Source organism: Triturus cristatus, chromosome 11, assembly GCF_964204655.1.
Source record: "Triturus cristatus chromosome 11, aTriCri1.1, whole genome shotgun sequence".
In the NCBI taxonomy this organism is placed as follows: domain Eukaryota; kingdom Metazoa; phylum Chordata; class Amphibia; order Caudata; family Salamandridae; genus Triturus; species Triturus cristatus.
The window spans coordinates 1,135,950,405-1,135,968,100 of record NC_140594.1 but is presented as its reverse complement, the minus strand read 5'-3'; the positions used below and the strand labels follow the sequence as shown (position 1 = coordinate 1,135,968,100).

Genomic DNA, 17,696 nt, shown 5'->3' with positions numbered 1-17,696 from the left:
CAAACCTTTACTGATTAATGGCAGGAGTGATATCATGCATGTTACTTGATTATTTTTGCAACTTCTTTCTGAAATGTGCAAGTAAATATACGATTAATTTATCTTATTCTTTGTAGTTTCAACATGCTTACTGTAATTTAGCATTGTGTTTAATAGTCGTTATTAACCAGGTTTTACCATGTGCAGGACCTAAAGGGGCTCTTTTCAACTTATAGTGTGCCATGGAAGAGTACTTAATAAATTCATCAGGCAACCCAATGTGTCACAGCCTAAAATAATTAAATGAAAACGGTCTGATAATCCTCAGCTACCTTCAGGAGAAAGTCTGGAGCACATAATGAGCTCGTGGCACACTTAAAACAAGCATTGGCATAGCCAATAGGTCTGGCCTTTGGGACCTTATAAGTGTTTAGCCATGTTGATGTTGTTGCACCAAGGATATTGTGCTGCATAACTAAATACTTATAAGGTCCCAAAAGCGAGACCTATTGGCTATGTCAATGCTTGTTTAATTGTTAATAGCGGGGCTCGAAGATGACAAAGTTGGATGCCAGGGTACTGTCCTGTTTGAGATCTGTATCTTGCAACTGAATCAACTGCAGTAAATCAAGAGAAAACAAATCCCCGCCATAAAAGCAGATGCCGCGCTGGAAAATGTATAGTACCCCAAAAGAAAGCAGCATCTAAGGCACCAAACTCTTAGCTGCAGCAGCATGCCATGTGTTAGCTGTAGAAGCAGCACTAACAAGGAGGAGGGGGCGTGGTCCGTTGGCCAGACTGCCGAATTTGGTGCTGGAAACCAGGGTTCGAGCCTCGGGGTCGCGTCCATATCCTGTAAATCTTGGCAAATCACTTAATCTCCCCGTGCCTGAATGTGTAATGTAAATACGGGGCTCGTGTAAAGTGCTCCAATACATTCTGGTCGAATTCGCGTTATATAAATATGCAACAACAAAAAAGAAAACTGGACAAAGTGCTGGAGTGGTTTTAACATGGGTGTATAATGAATACTGCCATCTTGAGCCCAGGCTGCTGCTGCTGCGAGGATTAGGTATAACCAAATTAAAGCGCGCCCTCATGTACTTAGCTTCATTACACCGAAGGTCAATAAACTTCAGGGCAAAGGAATTACGTGGGAGCATGAACCCTCCTTAACGTGCGTAGCAGAAGTCTGTATGGGTTAGAGCTATGTGCCTACATTTTTGTAATGAAAACCAGGGGCGGGGCTCAGGGCTGAAAGCGAGGTATGGAGAACAATGCTTTCCAAGCCTGGTGGAAGAAATGAACGTTCCAGGAAGGCGCACATGCGGCCTTTGGCGCAGAGTGAAACAGAAACAAGAGAACGAAGCAGACACTGGAGAGAAAACATACTAGAACGCTTACCTTTGACAGCAAGAAGATAGCCACAAAGAAATTACGTAAAGAGCAAGAGACAAACAAAACAAGAAGTTCCACAAAAGCGGATGAAACACACAAACAAAATTATAAGTAAGGGCAGTATGTAAAGCCCCTTTTACAATTAATAGAATTAACCTGGATGGTGAAATAGGGTAAACATTTTCAGTTGTTTTCCTTCGTTTTCGAAACGTAAATTGAGTACGAACTTTTTTGTAAGGTTTATACTGGCTTTTAAAACATAGCTCGCAAACCTATGTCTATTAATCCTATGTTGCCTGGAAGTATTGCTACACAAGCTCTCCTTGAGTATTTGCAAACGGCATGTCCCACTTGTGAGAAGTGGGCCTGATATATGATGTCACTAGTTCTAGTGTACACCTTGTATCAGTCTAAACAACCCTTATGGTGATTGGTTGTAAAGTCAACCTTATAGACCAGCTATCCTAGTGGTAGCATGGACAAGAGCAGTCTTAGGCTAAACTCTGTATGGCATGTGAAGCCAGCTGTTATACCATTTGCAACCCCTTGAATACCAAATGAAAGGACACCACAACAGATATTATAAAAATAGAATGTATTTATTCTCGTCAAAACACCCTCAGCACTCTTTATGAGATTCGAGGTAAGTACAACACAGTCTTAATCAAGCATACATAAGTCACACAGGTAAGTAATACAGTTGGGCCCTAGGGGCCACGCAAACCATATACTAAGTAAGTGGTATAAGGACCACTGTCACGAACACAGGCTAGGCCTAGGCCTAGGGAATCGCTGGGGCTACACTATCCTATCAGTTGCTAGGCAGTGGGAGGCCCACGGGATTCAGGTGCAGAGTGGAAACACTCACGCGTAATGCGTTAAAGTCGATAGAAATAGTAGTATTTAGTAATTGCACTGAGAGTGAAGTCACGTGGGGAGAGCGGCCACAGCGGTGGGGGAGCGGAACGGAGCAGAACCGAGACTGTACGGGCCCTGCACGGAGCCTGCAGAACCCGCGAAGGTCGCGGGCTCGGCGGCTTGGGCAGTGGATTGGCCACGAGACACGGGTGAGTCCCAAACCCCAGGCTGCACTCCTGCTACACTTCAATTTCAACCGAGGCACCTCCCGCCGAGGCACCCCTGACCAGCTGGGAGCACTGAACATTGAACAGCCTCAGCCTAAGTTCAAAGCCCGTAGCTTAATTTAACTTATAGGACGAGTTACCGGTCCCGGGTCGAGAGTGACGGAGACGGATTGTGTGTGCCGCAGTGTGCGAGGCTGCGAGGCTAATACATGCCTAACTACTGCCTAACTACTGCCCCCCCAGATTTGTTAATTCTACCACGCTATTCTACTCTTCCCCCCACCCTCCGGAGCAAGAACCGCACCTACAGCTACACTACAGGAGCTGCATTACCGGAGCCCATTAGGGACAGGGCGACCCCGGTCATGTGACTTTGATACGGAGTGTGCAGACAGTGTGTGAGCAGGCTATTGGCGTAGCGGCCACGGAGTTGTGAGACCTGTTGAGCGAGAGAGCGAGGAGGGTCTCTGCAGGATTCTGTGTGTTGAGACTGGTGGTGGAAGGCACCGACGTGCCCGGGCGGATACAAGCGAGGAAGACCTGCGGAGCTTGCCACCCTCCACCTCTCCTTGTGGTTTGGCTCGGCTCTGCTCTTTACGCCGCCAAAGACCCTGCCAATTGATCCCGCCTAATCTCGCCAATCCCCTTGCTAATCCTACAATTTCAATTAGCTGTCTTATATGGAGTGAGAAAGTCCGTTTTGGAGGTCTGCTAGAGGTTTGTTGAAGATAGATGCTGAAGATAGAGGGTGCTGACAGTGACTTTTTGGTGACAAGTGCAGCTGCCCTTTAGTGGGCGGTCACAGCAAGTGCCTGCATCACAGCCTTGGGAACCTTGGGAGCCCCGCTCGACTAAGTCCTCGCTCCTGCTTCAGTCCTTCACAATTTCAAACAAAAAAACATTGCTACACTACATTTGCCCAGCTGTATTTATATTTATATACTGTCATAGATCTGGATTCTCTGTAGTTTTTACGTTGCTGTTTTATAGGCCAGGTGCTTTGATTCCTGTTTGCTTCGCTCCACGCCTGTTTGGGACCTGCATACTGAGGAGGGCGGGACTGCGAGGACCAGCTTCCCTAGCGCCCGGAGCACCATCGGCGCAGCTGGGTCCTCTTCCCAGCCACTCCCCTTGACCAGCGCAGCGACTCGCGGCCCCCGCTTCGCGGGAGCTGCTCGTTGTCATAAATTGCTGCTGACTTTTGGCTCTTGTGTGCTTTGATTCCTGTTTGCTTCGCTCCACGCCTGTTTGGGACCTGCATACTGAGGAGGGCGGGACTGCGAGGACCAGCTTCCCTAGCGCCCGGAGCACCATCGGCGCAGCTGGGTCCTCTTCCTAGCCACTCCCCTTAGCTATTTTGGCTTACGTATATCGCAGCAACAGTCGCGCCAGCGGAACGCGCGCGGAACGAAGAGCGGGGCGAAGACCGGGCAAAGAGCAGGCCGTTTGAGGCCGTTCGAGGCACGGCCAAGGCCTCATTGAATCACAAATTCCAGCACTTACTATCGGAAGACTTATACGAGAATGTCGGCCAGAGAAACTAGAAGCAGATCCTCCCGGGCTGTAGGAGCGGCTAAAGGTACTCTTGACACTTATTTTGCCAAAGCCGGCTCATTAATAATTGATGAAATATCCATTCTTGAAAGGCGAATATCCCAATGACTGGGTTAGAAGATCTTCACTGGGTCCCCTTGCACTTGCTACCACGCCTGAACAAACTGGTGCTCCTAAAATGGTAGATTCTAGGGGGTCAAATGTTACTCCTGAATTAGCCGACCTGTGCAGTCCTACTCCAAATACTACTGATTGCGAGATGTCCGCTATCACGGAGCTAAGCATTTTACCTCTCCCTTGTACCAGGCCACCATCACTTCCCTCGAATGCTACTCAAACCCTCCCTATTGGTGATACAATTACCGAGTGCCCCATTTCTAATTTAGACTCATCACAGAGGACGAGGGAAGGAGCAATTCCCAAAAGGAAAATTACAAAAAAAGTTGGCTCAATTGGAGGACGCAAGGTGAATACTCTCAAACGCAATCCTAAGAATGAGTTGATTCACAAGACTTCCAAAACTAAGACACCGAGCCAATACGGGAAAAACAGGTTATCACCCGCTCTAACTACGTCTGAGCTATCCCCCAGTCTTAATTGTCCAGCAGGGAATGAGCCACCCTCTCTCTTGGACATTCGAGTCCTCCTAAGGGAAATTCTTAATCCCTTGAAGGATCGCATCTCCAAGATAGAATCACTTTTATTGAAAATCCACACGGGTCTTCTATGCACAGCGGAGGGGAAGGAGGTATCTAGTGCCAAGACTAGCAAGGAGAGGGAGAATAAATCTGAGCCCCCCCCCCCAAAAAAGGCCCATTTCCACCTCAGCCCATTTTAATACAAGAATCCCCTGTAAGTGAATTAGAGAATCCACCATTACCTAATCCAACTTGTGTAAACATAACTCGCCAAGAAGCCTCGGTCGCACCTCCTGCAGAGGCGCCAATGATGGATCCTCAGCACAAGATAATTAATCTTCCACCCCAGGCCATCCCTTATGTGGTGATTCTGGCAGGTATTCCTGAATTAATCCCCCCAGCCAGAGAACCAGTGGGTGCACTAAAAAACAAGATTATTCATTGGCTGTCCATCAATAGACCCCTGCCCGAGGGCACACATAGCGAGGTCCTTATGGTAAGAAGAGTCCCCTGGGTAGGCACCACTAGGAAGTCTATCCAGGGTGACTGTGTTGTGATCAACTTCAGGGACCCTACAACTGCCAAGTACATCTGTAGCTGGCCTCGGAATATGCACGGGTCGCCCATTCAAACTCTCCCCCTGTCTTTTTTCTACCCCTTGGTGGGGCACGAGGGGGAGGGAGGGGGTTGGGAACTCGTGCCTACTAGCAGTAGGGATCGGAGGTGGAGACCCAATGTAAATAAAATTTACTCTAACCCTAGAATCATGGAGGATAATTATTTTCCCACATATAACAGGTTTAGTCACCTAGATAGGGTGGACTGACTGGGTAGGCAAAGCCTTGGTGAGGCTTTGGATCGTAAAAGGCCCACATCATATGATGTACAGTTAGCTACTTCTATACAGAACAATGGACCCCAGCAGACACAAACCGACCTGGAATCCTGTGTGGTGGCTCCCATTCTATCTAATGGTGCAGTATTGGGGGGCCTAGCACAGGATGAACCGTCTGCTAATTTGAAGGTCCATCCTATGGCCACTGTACAGACATCTCCTAACCCTGTGAGGACCTCAGCCCCCCTTCTAAATATTCTATCTTGGAATGTGGCGGGCTTGTCCAATAAATTAAACTGCCCGGCTTGGAACATTTTCATAGAGAATAAGAATATATGTCTGTTCCAAGAAACCTGGATGAGGGAAGATCTTACCCGCACTGGCTTCGCCGTTTTCTCTAAGAATGCTAAATGGAGTGGCAAAGGCCGCCCTTCTGGTGGTCTTGCAATCTGGATAGCCATAGAATTAGGTTGTAGGGCTGCCCCTTTGCTAGTAAATTCAGAGAATATTTTGGCTGTATTACTGGAGTGGCCAGGTTCGCATCGCCTCTTGGTAATAAATGTCTATTCGAGGCCAGTTAGTATCTCGAAAGAATCTTGTACTATCGATGAGCTCGATCTTGCCCTTAATACAATTTCTGAGGGCACCCCTTATATAATAGGTGGAGATCTGAACTGTCATTTCGAGCCACTCATGGGTCCATTGGATGGTTTGACCAAGGAGGAGGATCTTGCCTGGTCTATACCACCCTCCCAGCTACCGGCCCCAAGAGTGTGGTCTCCTCTGGCGGTGCAAATCACATCTCTTACTCTTAAACACGGACTCAGGGCCTATAATGGAAGGCTACCATCAGATATTCCTCCAAAATGCACCTTCCACAGAGAGAGCAAAACATCAAGACTTGATTACATTCTGGTCCCACTGGCCCTGTGGTCACAATTAAGTGATTTTCGCATACTGCCAAGAGAAGATAGTGACCATCATGCTTTGGAGCTTGAGCTACACTGCTCCGGTCTGGAACCTAGGGAAAAGAATAGGGAGCCTCCTGTTGTGGGGCTATCTCTCTCAAATAATAGACGCAGAATAAAATGGGAGAACTTAGTAGCCAAACAAGGGCTGTTACCTAAGCTATACACCCTACTTACTCCCATGCTAGAGAAGGCCCAAGTCCTAAACACCCAATCTAACATGCTGGGATTATTTACTAAGTTGGGCCAGCTGCATGCAGATCTTATCACATCTATATCAGGAATTTTAACCAGTAAATCCAAAAAGGCCTGTGGGTTCACTCCCGGTCCCTCCTGGTATAATTCTGCATGTAGGAAGGCTAAAAGCGATCTTCTCTCTACAATTAAGACAGGACAAGGTCGGATAGAAATTAGCGAACGAAGACTGGCATACAAATCCCTAATCAAGAATGCAAAACTTGAATGGGAACATGAAAAATGGGAGAAACTAACGAAATTCTTGGCATGCAGAGAATCACGAAAATTCTGGCGTTGTGTAAACACAGGTTCAGAGGAGTTGGTCTCTGCAGTTGAACCTAACATCTCAGCCAAGACCTGGCAGGACCATTTTCAGTCCCTATATATGTCACCTGAGGGGACTGGAGCGGATCCTGTCCAGGTAGAAACAGACATACCATCGGCTTTGTCTCTCTCTTTTTCATTCAAAGAAGTCAAAATAGCTATCATGGGTCTGGCGTCAGGAAAGGCACCGGGTTTGGATGGCCTGCCGGGAGACCTATTCAAACAGGAACCCGAAGTCTGGGCACCCTATTTTTTGCTTTTATTTAATTCTATTCTAAAGGGCATGGAGCTGCCCGACACTTGGCTGGGCACAGAGATTGTCCCAATTTTTAAAAAGGGTTCGCCTCTGTTCCCAGCCAATTACAGACCAATCAGTCTTATTGATGTCTCCCAAAAACTATTTGGCAGACTCATTCTCAATCACCTACAAGACTGGATCGAGTAATCGAACATTATGAGCACATACCAGGCTGGTTTTAGAAGAAAAGTCTCTACCATTGACCAGATTTTTCGTTTAAATTGCATTCACTGGAAGACCGTTTTAATAGAGGGCGGCACTCTATATACGATTTTTGTTGATTTACGTGCCGCGTTTGATTTAGTGCCCAGGGATAAATTGTGGGTCGTCCTGGACGATCTTGGTGTCCCAAATGATATATTAGGTATTTTAAGAAGATTGCACCTGGGTAATTTTGCAAGGGTGAGGTTTGGAAGGGGGGGCACCCTTACTGATCGTTTCCCCGTTGACAGGGGGGTTAGACAGGGTTGTGTGCTGGCACCGACTCTTTTCTGCCTTTTTGTCAACGGGGTGATCAGCCATTTGAATGCACTGGAAAATATTGATGCTCCTAGGCTTGGAGGCACGGGGGTACCTGCTATTCTTTTTGCAGATGATACCCTGTTGCTCTCCAAGTCCCCTATGGGCATCCAACGGATCCTCGACGGATTCGCAAATTTCTGTGCGATTCGGGGGTTGGAGATCAATGCTTCTAAAACCAAGTACATGATCTTCAACCCCCCCCCGAAAACACGCGCAAATCCTACTCTTGGGCCCTCTAGGCTGGAGAGGGTCTTTACATTTGAGTACTTAGGGATAACATTAAATGAGTCTATGACCTGGGATTCGCATCGCACCAGGGCGAGACTTAAATTAACTCAAATGACAGGAGGATTGGCAAGGATGTCCCGTGGATTGTCTTACCAGCCGTTTTCCCCTCGTTTACAAATCTATAGAATGCAGGCAAAAGGGGCAGTGACCTATGGAGCTGAACTTTGGGGGCATTCTGCCACCCAGACCATGCAGGTCACTGAGAATAATTTTATCAGGCAACTAACGGGCCTTCCGCCTAGTACCCCACTTTTACCACTGAGATTGGATTTAGGCCTTAGACCAATCACAGAAGAATTGGGCCTTAAACCCCTAATTAATTGGCGGAAACTATGGTCGGTACCAGAATTGTCTAATTACAGATCTGAGCTTCAGGAAATCATGAGACTATGTAATCCTGCACGGTTCCCTTGGCTCAGACATATTAAACTAACATGTGAGGCAATAGGCAGACAGAATCTATGGTCTGATCCAGAAAATACCTGCCCTAGAACTTCACGACAGTCCCTATCAAAATCCTACTATGAATATCATTTGTGCACTCACATTAATAACACTGAGGAGAGGTCCCTAACGGGTAAATTCTTGGGGACAAAAGACTCATATCTCCAGGAGCTTGTATATGATAACATTGGCCCCCCGCTTACTAGGAAGCTTTTTATGCAATGGCGGTATGGCACCCTTCCTCTTAAAGTGCACACTGCTCGCTGGACAAATTCTGAGACTTCACTACAATGCCCAGCCTGCGCCTACGCGAAGGAGTGTGACTTGCACATAATATTCTTCTGTCCAGCATACAGAAGAGCAAGAAACTACTGGCTCGTTCCAATACTTAAAAATCTGGGTTTCAGGCGCTATCTTCCTGCTTATAGGATCCTGAAAAGAGATTTGTCGGCCCCAATTGTATTTGCAGTTGCAAAATTCTTAACATCAATGTGGCACAGCCGTAATCAATGCATTAAGTCATCATCAAACGAATGATTGTTTTATATTCTGGTCAATTGATTGTAAATTACAAATGTATTTTATCTTCATGAGTTGTTTTATGTTGTAACCCTTTTATGGTCCGTGTGACCGAAATAAAGAATAAATGAGTATTAAGAGTTTTAGGACACTTCGGAAGGAACTAGGAGTTAGAGACTTGGAAACTAGACACTTGGATAGTCAATACCCTTGTGAGCACCGGAGTACTCAAGTTACCTAGCCCACGGACTACGGGTGCATAGGTGTGAACTTGCGTCGGGTTTCGTCGTCGACTCCTATGGATGCCTGAAGAAAGTTGCTGACAGGCAGTCAGTGAAGAGTGTCCGGTGGATTCCAAGGATGGAATCAGGAAGGAGGATACCTGCAAGCAGAGGGGACAGAGTCTAGGTCACCAGCCAGGAGCCGGGAAGGAACCAGGAAGGAACCAGGTGATGTTGTGAAGATGCAGGTGAAGAGGTGAAGCTTGTCGCAGCAGCCACGGGTACCAGGAGGCGTCGAGGACGACCAGAACCAGGAGGCGAGCTGTCCCACGAAGGCTCTTGCTGTCAGCGGCGTCGATGTCGAGTTAGGACCCAACAAGCCTTGGCAAGCGTAACCCACGCAGGATGGAGGACTTGCTTCTGTCGCAGACCAGGAATGTCTGGGGTGCTTCCCTTTCACAGGGGAGCGAGTGCCAGTCTGGAGGAGCCGGACCAGCAAAGCAAAGTTAAAGGTTCGTCGTCACAGAGGTCGCTAGCCAACGGGCCAACAACCGGACAACACGTCGAGCAACTCAGGTGCAGAAGGGCCCCACGCAGAACATGTGAAGTGCGGGGAGCTGATCTTCTTTGCAGATAGTGCTCGAGATTGGGGCTTCTCAATTCCCCAAGCACAGCCTCGAGGAAGCCTCAGAAGCCGCGCTAGTCAGTTACTAGCCACTTTTCCCAAGTCGCCGGTCCCACATCCCTCGTCGACTCCACGGGTCTCAGCTTTGCTGTAGAGGTGGATCTGGTTCAGAGGTGTCTGGATGTCAAGGCGCTGGTCAGTCTCTGCAGTCGTCCCTCATAGGATCAGTCGCAAAGCAAGCAGCGGTCGCTAGATGGTGCCTGGCTGCCCAGGGTGGTCACCCCTTAGCCACAAGGGAGATTCTTCAGTCTTCTTCCGTAGTCGAATGTCGAAGGTCCAGAGTTTCTGTTCAAGATGCACGTTCAGGATAATCCAATTCTGCAGGGCTCAGCTACCTTCTAATATACTAGGCTAGTGGGCTGGGCTACCTGCAAGGTCCCTCCTATGGGTGGGACCAGGAAGGGGGGTGGCTACACCCCCTTTCCTTTGTCCAGTTTCGCGCCAGAGCTGGGGCTGGAGTGCCCCAGCACCGGTTTGAACTGGACTATGCATGGAGCACCTTGTGTGCCCCAGGCATGTCTCATTCGATTCAGCTCTCCCTGTCCCAATACACTAAAGTCTGTCTGGGGAGGTGCTAGCACCTCCCCAAGCAGGAAACCTATTGTCCAGGCCTCCCTGGCTGGGAGGGCTCCCAGCTGCAGGAGGTCAGACTCGTGTCTGTGGCAGCTGCATCCATTTTGTGATGCTGAGGCTTTGGTCAGAGTTAAACAGCAGCCTTTGACACGGTCGACCATGATATTCTGGTCGACCTTGTCACAGCCCTGGGGATAAACGGTATGGCTAGAAATCTCATCTCATCTTTTCTTGCCTACCGTACCCAGACAGTGAAGTTGGGTAACTTCTATTCTCCTGTCTCTGCACTCCCCTGTGGAGTCCCACAGGGCTCCTCGCTAAGTCCAACGCTATTTAATATCTATGTAGCAGACTTAGCGAGGGTAATAAAGGCCCATGGGCTGCGACTTACATCCTACGCAGATGACACCCAACTGGTTCTGGCAATACACAAGGACGGCCCAGCGGTGGCAGCTAATTTCCAAAGCGCCATGCTTGCTGTCAGTACCTGGATGTCCTCCAACTGTCTGAGGCTTAACTCGGACAAAACCGAGGTCATGACCTTTGGTAATCTCTCCCCGGTTTGGTCTTCTGTCTGGTGGCCTGACCAGCTGGGCTCTCCTCCTGTCCCAGTTGATAAGGCCAGAAACCTGGGAGTCATTTTTGACAGCAAGCTGTCATTCAACCTTCATGTCAACAAGGTTGTGTCATCTGCGTTCTTTATTTCAAAGAAAATTAGGAAAATACTGCCTTACCTTCCCACCTCAGCTGGGAAGACCCTGGTCTCTACCCTAGTGTTTTCCAAAATCGACTATGGGAACGCCCTCTTCCTTAATACTCAGAAACTCGTTCTATCTAAGTTGCAGTCCATACAAAATGCTGCAGCAAGAATTCTTCTTGACATCCCCCGCCGCCAGCCAACTACTCCAGCCATTCGTCACCTGCATTGGCTAAGAGTAGAGGGCCGCATTAAATTCAAGGCCCTCTGCATTGCCTATAAGGCAGTGCATGGCGTCGGTCCAAAGTTTCTGATTGAAGCATTCCAGTTGTATAGCCCCAAGAGACAGCTGAGATCCGCCAACTCCTGCCTGCTTCCGTTACCTCGCACGAGAACGGCAACCTGGGGAGACAGGCGCTTCCTGGTTGCCACACCTAAACTCTGGAACCTTTTGCCACTCACCATAAAAACTGCCCCCAATTTGATAAGCTTTCGTAGGCTCTTAAAGACATGGCTGTTCAATCAGTAATCCTGCGGCTCGGTCTCTCGTTTTTGTCACATGCGCCGAGACACCTTCGGGTATTTGTTTGCGCAATAAAAATCGCGAAATAAATAAATAAAGTAGGATTTTAACATGTCTCTCCCTCTAGAAGGGAGGAATAATATCCTCCTCACCAGAAATGGTATGGGTGTATTATTCCAAAGTGTTAGACACCTTACACAACATGTTTTGGTGAAGCCAAACCATAGTTACCATAACCGTTTAAGATTATAAGGCACTTTAAGAGTATATGGTAGGCGATATCATAGAACAGCTATAAGGACATGGTTCCGAAAGCTGCAGACAGGCTCAGCTCATGCTGGAGCACCATCTCACATGTTACCAAGCACTCTGCCTCCAGGATTGTTAAGGCCTGCCATAGGAGCGGCTCACAGGTACACATGTGTCTATTTTAAGGGTAGATATAGGTATACTATATCTAAGCAAGGGGTGATTACACGACCTTGCCCCAGCTGAGTGATCAGCCAGTTGTGTCTGATTGGAAGGCCAGGCCAGGTGTGGCATAATACATGCCGCAGCCCCTGGGAGGCCTAGGGTACACCGATGCCCTGGGTACCTAGGGTACACTGTACAGGGTCCAATAAGGTGACCCTTACCAATTGGGTATGTACCTAGGGTACATGGAGTCCATTTTAAAGAGAGAGCAGACAGCCTGAGACCCTGAATGGCAGGATCTCAGGCCAACTAAGTCGAAAAACCAGCTAGACACTAGGCAAAAAGTTGGGGGTAACCATAGTCAGATATCCACCTTCCTACACCACTCTTTCACAAATCCAGGTTAACTGGGTCAAAGGCGGAAGATGCTCACCCTGCCAAAACATAGAGAGCTCCCCTCCCTCTCTGCCTTCCCACACCTGGGAGGCGAAACAGAGGGCAGTATTACATCCGCAGTGGTTCACGCAGCCTAATTTAAAGGGCTCTCATTACAGCCCTGTTTGGGAAGTCGATATGTCCTGCGGTACCACTGGCAGCGAGTTACAGGGCTGCCAAATTGAAATAAAGATTTGAAACACCACACTTTTCTCTCCCGCGTCTGGTGCTATGGGAATTTTGTAGTTTTTTCTGACACAGTTCCATTCCAGAGAGCAAGCGTGTCTTTAATAAATGTTACGGATTACACGAAGCCGAGACTATTCATTAACAAGCGCGTTCCTCGCGCTAAAAGGAAGCACCAGGGGGAGGGGTGAGAGGAGGGGGCAAGTGAAAGCGTTTCACTTGGGGAAGCGTGCAGCGCCAGGAGCGATAATTGCTACCATATGGCGCTGCGTGCTCCCGCAAGTGAATCTCCAGACGTGCACGCGTTGCCATTGAAGGCAATGGAACGCGTGAACGCTTTTGACGGAAAAGGTCTTTTTGCCTATGCATCGCATGCGCACTGCATAGGCGAGACCTAAACAGCATCAATACATTACAAAAGTGTACTGAAAAGATGTGCAGTTAGAACACAACGCAACATATCTTTCCAGGAAGGCCAGATTTCTCACATTATTATGCTAGTATCATAAATATATTCCTTTGAAATGCTTGCTTTTTCTAAATGGTTTGAAAAAATTATTTCTGTTTCATCTCTTGATGAACTTGTGAAGTGACGGGCAAGCATATTAAGTCAATAGAAATACCACACATGCCCAGGACTGGAAATAAGGTATAATTACGACAAACAGTGAGTTCACAAAGGCATCTACTGCACTTACAGCTGGCATAAGAACACTCTCTTTTGGACAATTCAGACACCAGAGCACAAATTGAGGAACTAAGTTTAGAAAAAAATCCAACTACATGGTGCTGCCAGGTACTGCATTGTATTTTAGTTGTTTTATATAGTACTTCAAACCCCAGATGAGGCATCGAAGTGGTTTCAGTGGATGGGCTGCATGCTATCCATTTTGTGTTTTACCTTGAGATTGCAGTCATGGAATAAACAAGGACTTTGATTTTCTGTCCCCACTGGATAAGAAAATGCCATTGCAGGACATATCTTTGCTAAGGAACTGATACAAGTGCTAAGTAAAAGAAATTAAAGCGATACAAAATAATCAACATGTTCAAAAACACACTGAAGTATATAATGCACTCATAGTTGTGTATATTCTCCTATGGTGTACACGCTCTAGAGCTGCCACGGCCAAGGGATACATGCCATGTGTGACATTAAGGTGAACTTGTCCTAATTATTGATTTTACCAAGTAGAATGTTACAGGCTAATACTTTTAAATTACAAGCAACATTACAAGACCTAAATGCAATATAGTGCCTGAAAGTGACACAAGTCATGCAGTCACTTGGCAAGCACGTTTCTCTGACTACAATAACTCGCTTGGAAGAGCTCTTTCAACTTTGCCTTGAATACATTTTGGCAGGGACATACACGTAAAAAATATACTTATAGCATCAAATCACTGTGACATCACAGCATACTGATTAAAAACCATACACAAATGGTAGGTCAATGTATTACACACATGCATGACAAGGTTATTAACATGTACGATGAAGCATCCTATCAGATCAAACTCACTAAAATAGAACCAGACCTGATTGATCGCTTAAGATTGGATTACCACAAAGTAAAGTGCCACCAATCAAAGGGCATTAGCACCTCATAAAGGGTACTAATCCTTATACAAATACGCACATCATTAAGGCCCATTCAAACAGTCAGAACCTGACAAGTGTCCTCAACAGCCAAATCACTGTGCCAGGTGGACAATTCCAGCAATTACAGCTGGGTTTTATCCTGTGACATGAAGTCATTCTGAAAAAAAGGGTTTAGACGGTTTCCAAGAAAAAATGCCCACATCCCAGAGAGGCATGCAGTCCCCGTTGCAAAATCAATTACCTGCACTAACAACTGCTGCTCTCCTCCTAGTCTAGCACTAGAACGACAGTAAATAGCACAATACACAGTGGGCCCCAGGGGGAGACCAAACCATACATTAAGAAAGTGGTATAACAACCTCGACTTGACTAGACACAGTGCCTAGAGCACATAGATTCGCTAGGACCCCAAGGAACCACCCAAGGCAGTGACAAAGGGGACCCACGGGGGACGTGTGCAGTGTGAGAACACAGCCGCGAGCTCCGTACAATCTTATGGGAAAGTCGCAGTTGGAATTTTATAGATTAAGGGCACTTAGGAGAGGACATTGAGCAAACCCTTTCAAACTTAGAAGGTTCTAAGGCCAGTACCCATGTGAGCACCAGAGTGCTCGTGTTACCTAACTCAGGGAAGCGGTGCATAGGTATCAAATGGTGTCAGGAATCTTCATTGTTTTCAATGGCGTGATGCTGCAAAGTGCTGCTGCCGTGAAAAGGAAAAGTGTCCGGTGTGATCCAAACCTGGATCGGAGCTGAGAAGACCCTGAAAGCAGAGGATACAGAGTCTGGGTCACTTCAGGGTGATCAGGGGCTCGGTAGACGAATGCCCACTGATGTTGGATGTTTCAGGTGAGATGAGGTGAAGCTTGACTCTGCAGCCACGGGGACCAGGAGTCGTCGACGACAACAAAAGTCCACAGGCGAGTTGTCCCATGAAGGATGTCGAGTGCTGGGGGGGGGGTCAGTGTCCGGATTGGAGACCAACAAGCCTTGGCAACTGCAACCAACGCGGTCAGAGAAAAGATGCTTTGGTGTGGACCAGCAAAGTCCTGGAGATTTCCCAAGCAATGGAGAGTCAGGGCACATCTGGAGCAACCAGGAAATCCCACTGAAAGTTAAAGTACCCTTCTCAGGGACACACAGGTTGACGGACCAGGGATCGCAAAGGGACCTTGAGAGGAAACACAAAATACCAGCCCACGGAACACTCGTGGAGCGTAGGTCAGTAATCTTCAGTGGAATCACTGCTCGGGGTCAGGACTACAAGTAGCCCAAAGCACAGCCGCAGGGATCACCAAAAAGCATACGCTGCTGCAAATTTGCACAGTGTCCAGGGATTCGGGTCCCACGGTCCCCACGAGGGCTGCGAGTCTCAGGTTTGCTGAGAGCACTGGTCGGCCTCGGGAAGCTTAGGAACCCACCTCCTGTGTTACAAAATCTTCGGAGTCCTTCAGGAGCTGCGTAGATGCAAACCGGTCAGATGCATCTTTGGTGCCTGCCTTGCAGGGGAGTAACTCTGTTACTCCAAGGGAGATTCTTCGGTCATCCAACATAGTGTAGATGGTTGAAATACTTGGTTTCCGTAGCAGAGTTTCATCCACGTAAATCTAAACTCCTGTAGCCAGGGGTTCCTACTTTATACCCAAGGAAAAGGTGGGACAAACACTGGGGACCCACCTATGGGAGGGTCAGGACAGAGGGGTGGTTACACCCATGTCCTTTGTCCAGTTTCGCGCCAGGGTAGGGGCCGATAGCCCCTGCCACTGGATTGAGCTGGACTATGCACAGGGACACCAAATGTGCCCCCAGTGCAGACATCAAAGCACTCTCAGAGTGCACCCACCCAGCCTCAATACACTAAAGCCTGTCTGGGAGTTGGTCACACCTCCCTATGACAGGAAACCTATTGTACAGCCGTCCCCTGCCGGAGTTTCGTCCAGCAGCAGGAGGGCTCGTGTCTGTGGCTGGCTGCATCCATTTTGTGATGCCAGGGTTTGTAAAGCTGGTACCGAGTGTACCGGTGTAGTCATATTTCTCTCTCTAGTAGGGTGGAATCATACCTCCCACACCAGTTACTGGTGTGGAGGTATGATTCCAAGGTGTTTGACACCAAACACGACATGTTTCCATGCAGCTGTTTAAAAGTTAGCATTTGCCGCGAGGTTATAACGCACTTAAGAGTAAATGGTTGGCTGCATCACAAACAACCCCGGAATAAAGGTTCTGAAAGCAGCAGCGGGGCTCTGCATATGCATGGACACCCTCTCACATAAAACCCAGCACCCTGCCTTGAGGATTGATAAGGCCTGCCATAGGGGTCACTGATAGGTTTATATGTGTAGTGATTAGGATAGATATAGTGAACCTATATCTAAGTAAGGGGTGCATGCACCACCTTACACAGGCTGCTGTAGCAGACCTGTGGTGTCATTTTGAATGGTCTCCCAGGGGTGGCATAATACATGCTGCAGCCCCTGAGAGTCCTCTGGGGTACCTATGCCCTAGGTACATAGTATACCATATACTAGGGACTTATAAGGGTACCCCAGAATCCAATCGGGAGTGTACCTAAAGTAAAAGCAATCAATTTATAGGAGAAAGCAGCTAGGCTGGGGTCCTGGATAGCAGGATCCCAGCCGGTCTAAGTCGAAAACAGTGAAACATCAGCAAAAAAGTGGGGGTAACTATAAGAAGCAGATCCTACTCTCCTACAGCCCTGCCATACATTTATGTTTTATTGGGATAATTAAACATTATAAAAAGGGGAACAAAACAGTGATGACGAAACAATATTCAGAGTAGGGGTGCTACCAGCTACATTCTAGTTGGGAAAAACGCAAGAGTGTAGGATAGTATGATCTTGCGCCTGGTGTCAGTGTGTTTTGACTGTGGTTTACTGGGATCCTGCTAATCAGGACCCCAGTGACTGTGCTATCCCCTCTACATTTGCTTGGTAAGAACTTTGTACACCCTTTGAGCTGTAGCATGTATTATGCCACCCATAGGTGCCCATGCAAACTGTGTCTGCAGAAGAAAACAAGTTACTTACCTGTAACTACAGTTATCCAGTATTGGTATCTTTCATAAATTCACATGCCTGAATCATTCCCCGTCGCCGAGATGGGAGTCCCATGGTAAAATACAAAAACAGTGCCATAAGTAATAAATAGGCCAAACCAGGCCAACGGCTATATCTTAGTAGCCTATCTATGTCCTTATAGGAAAAGGACTCAAAGTCAGCTCCAACCAATCAGCTATCAACACCCTCTA

The 17,696-nt window shown here is 47.6% G+C and overlaps 1 protein-coding gene across 2 annotated transcripts in view; it reads left to right on the top strand.

Annotated features, from left to right (window-relative positions):
• LOC146786204 (cytochrome P450 2J5-like) overlaps positions 1–17,696 on the top strand; it is a 647,500-nt gene that overhangs the window by 490,096 nt on the left and 139,708 nt on the right. The window lies entirely within an intron of this gene.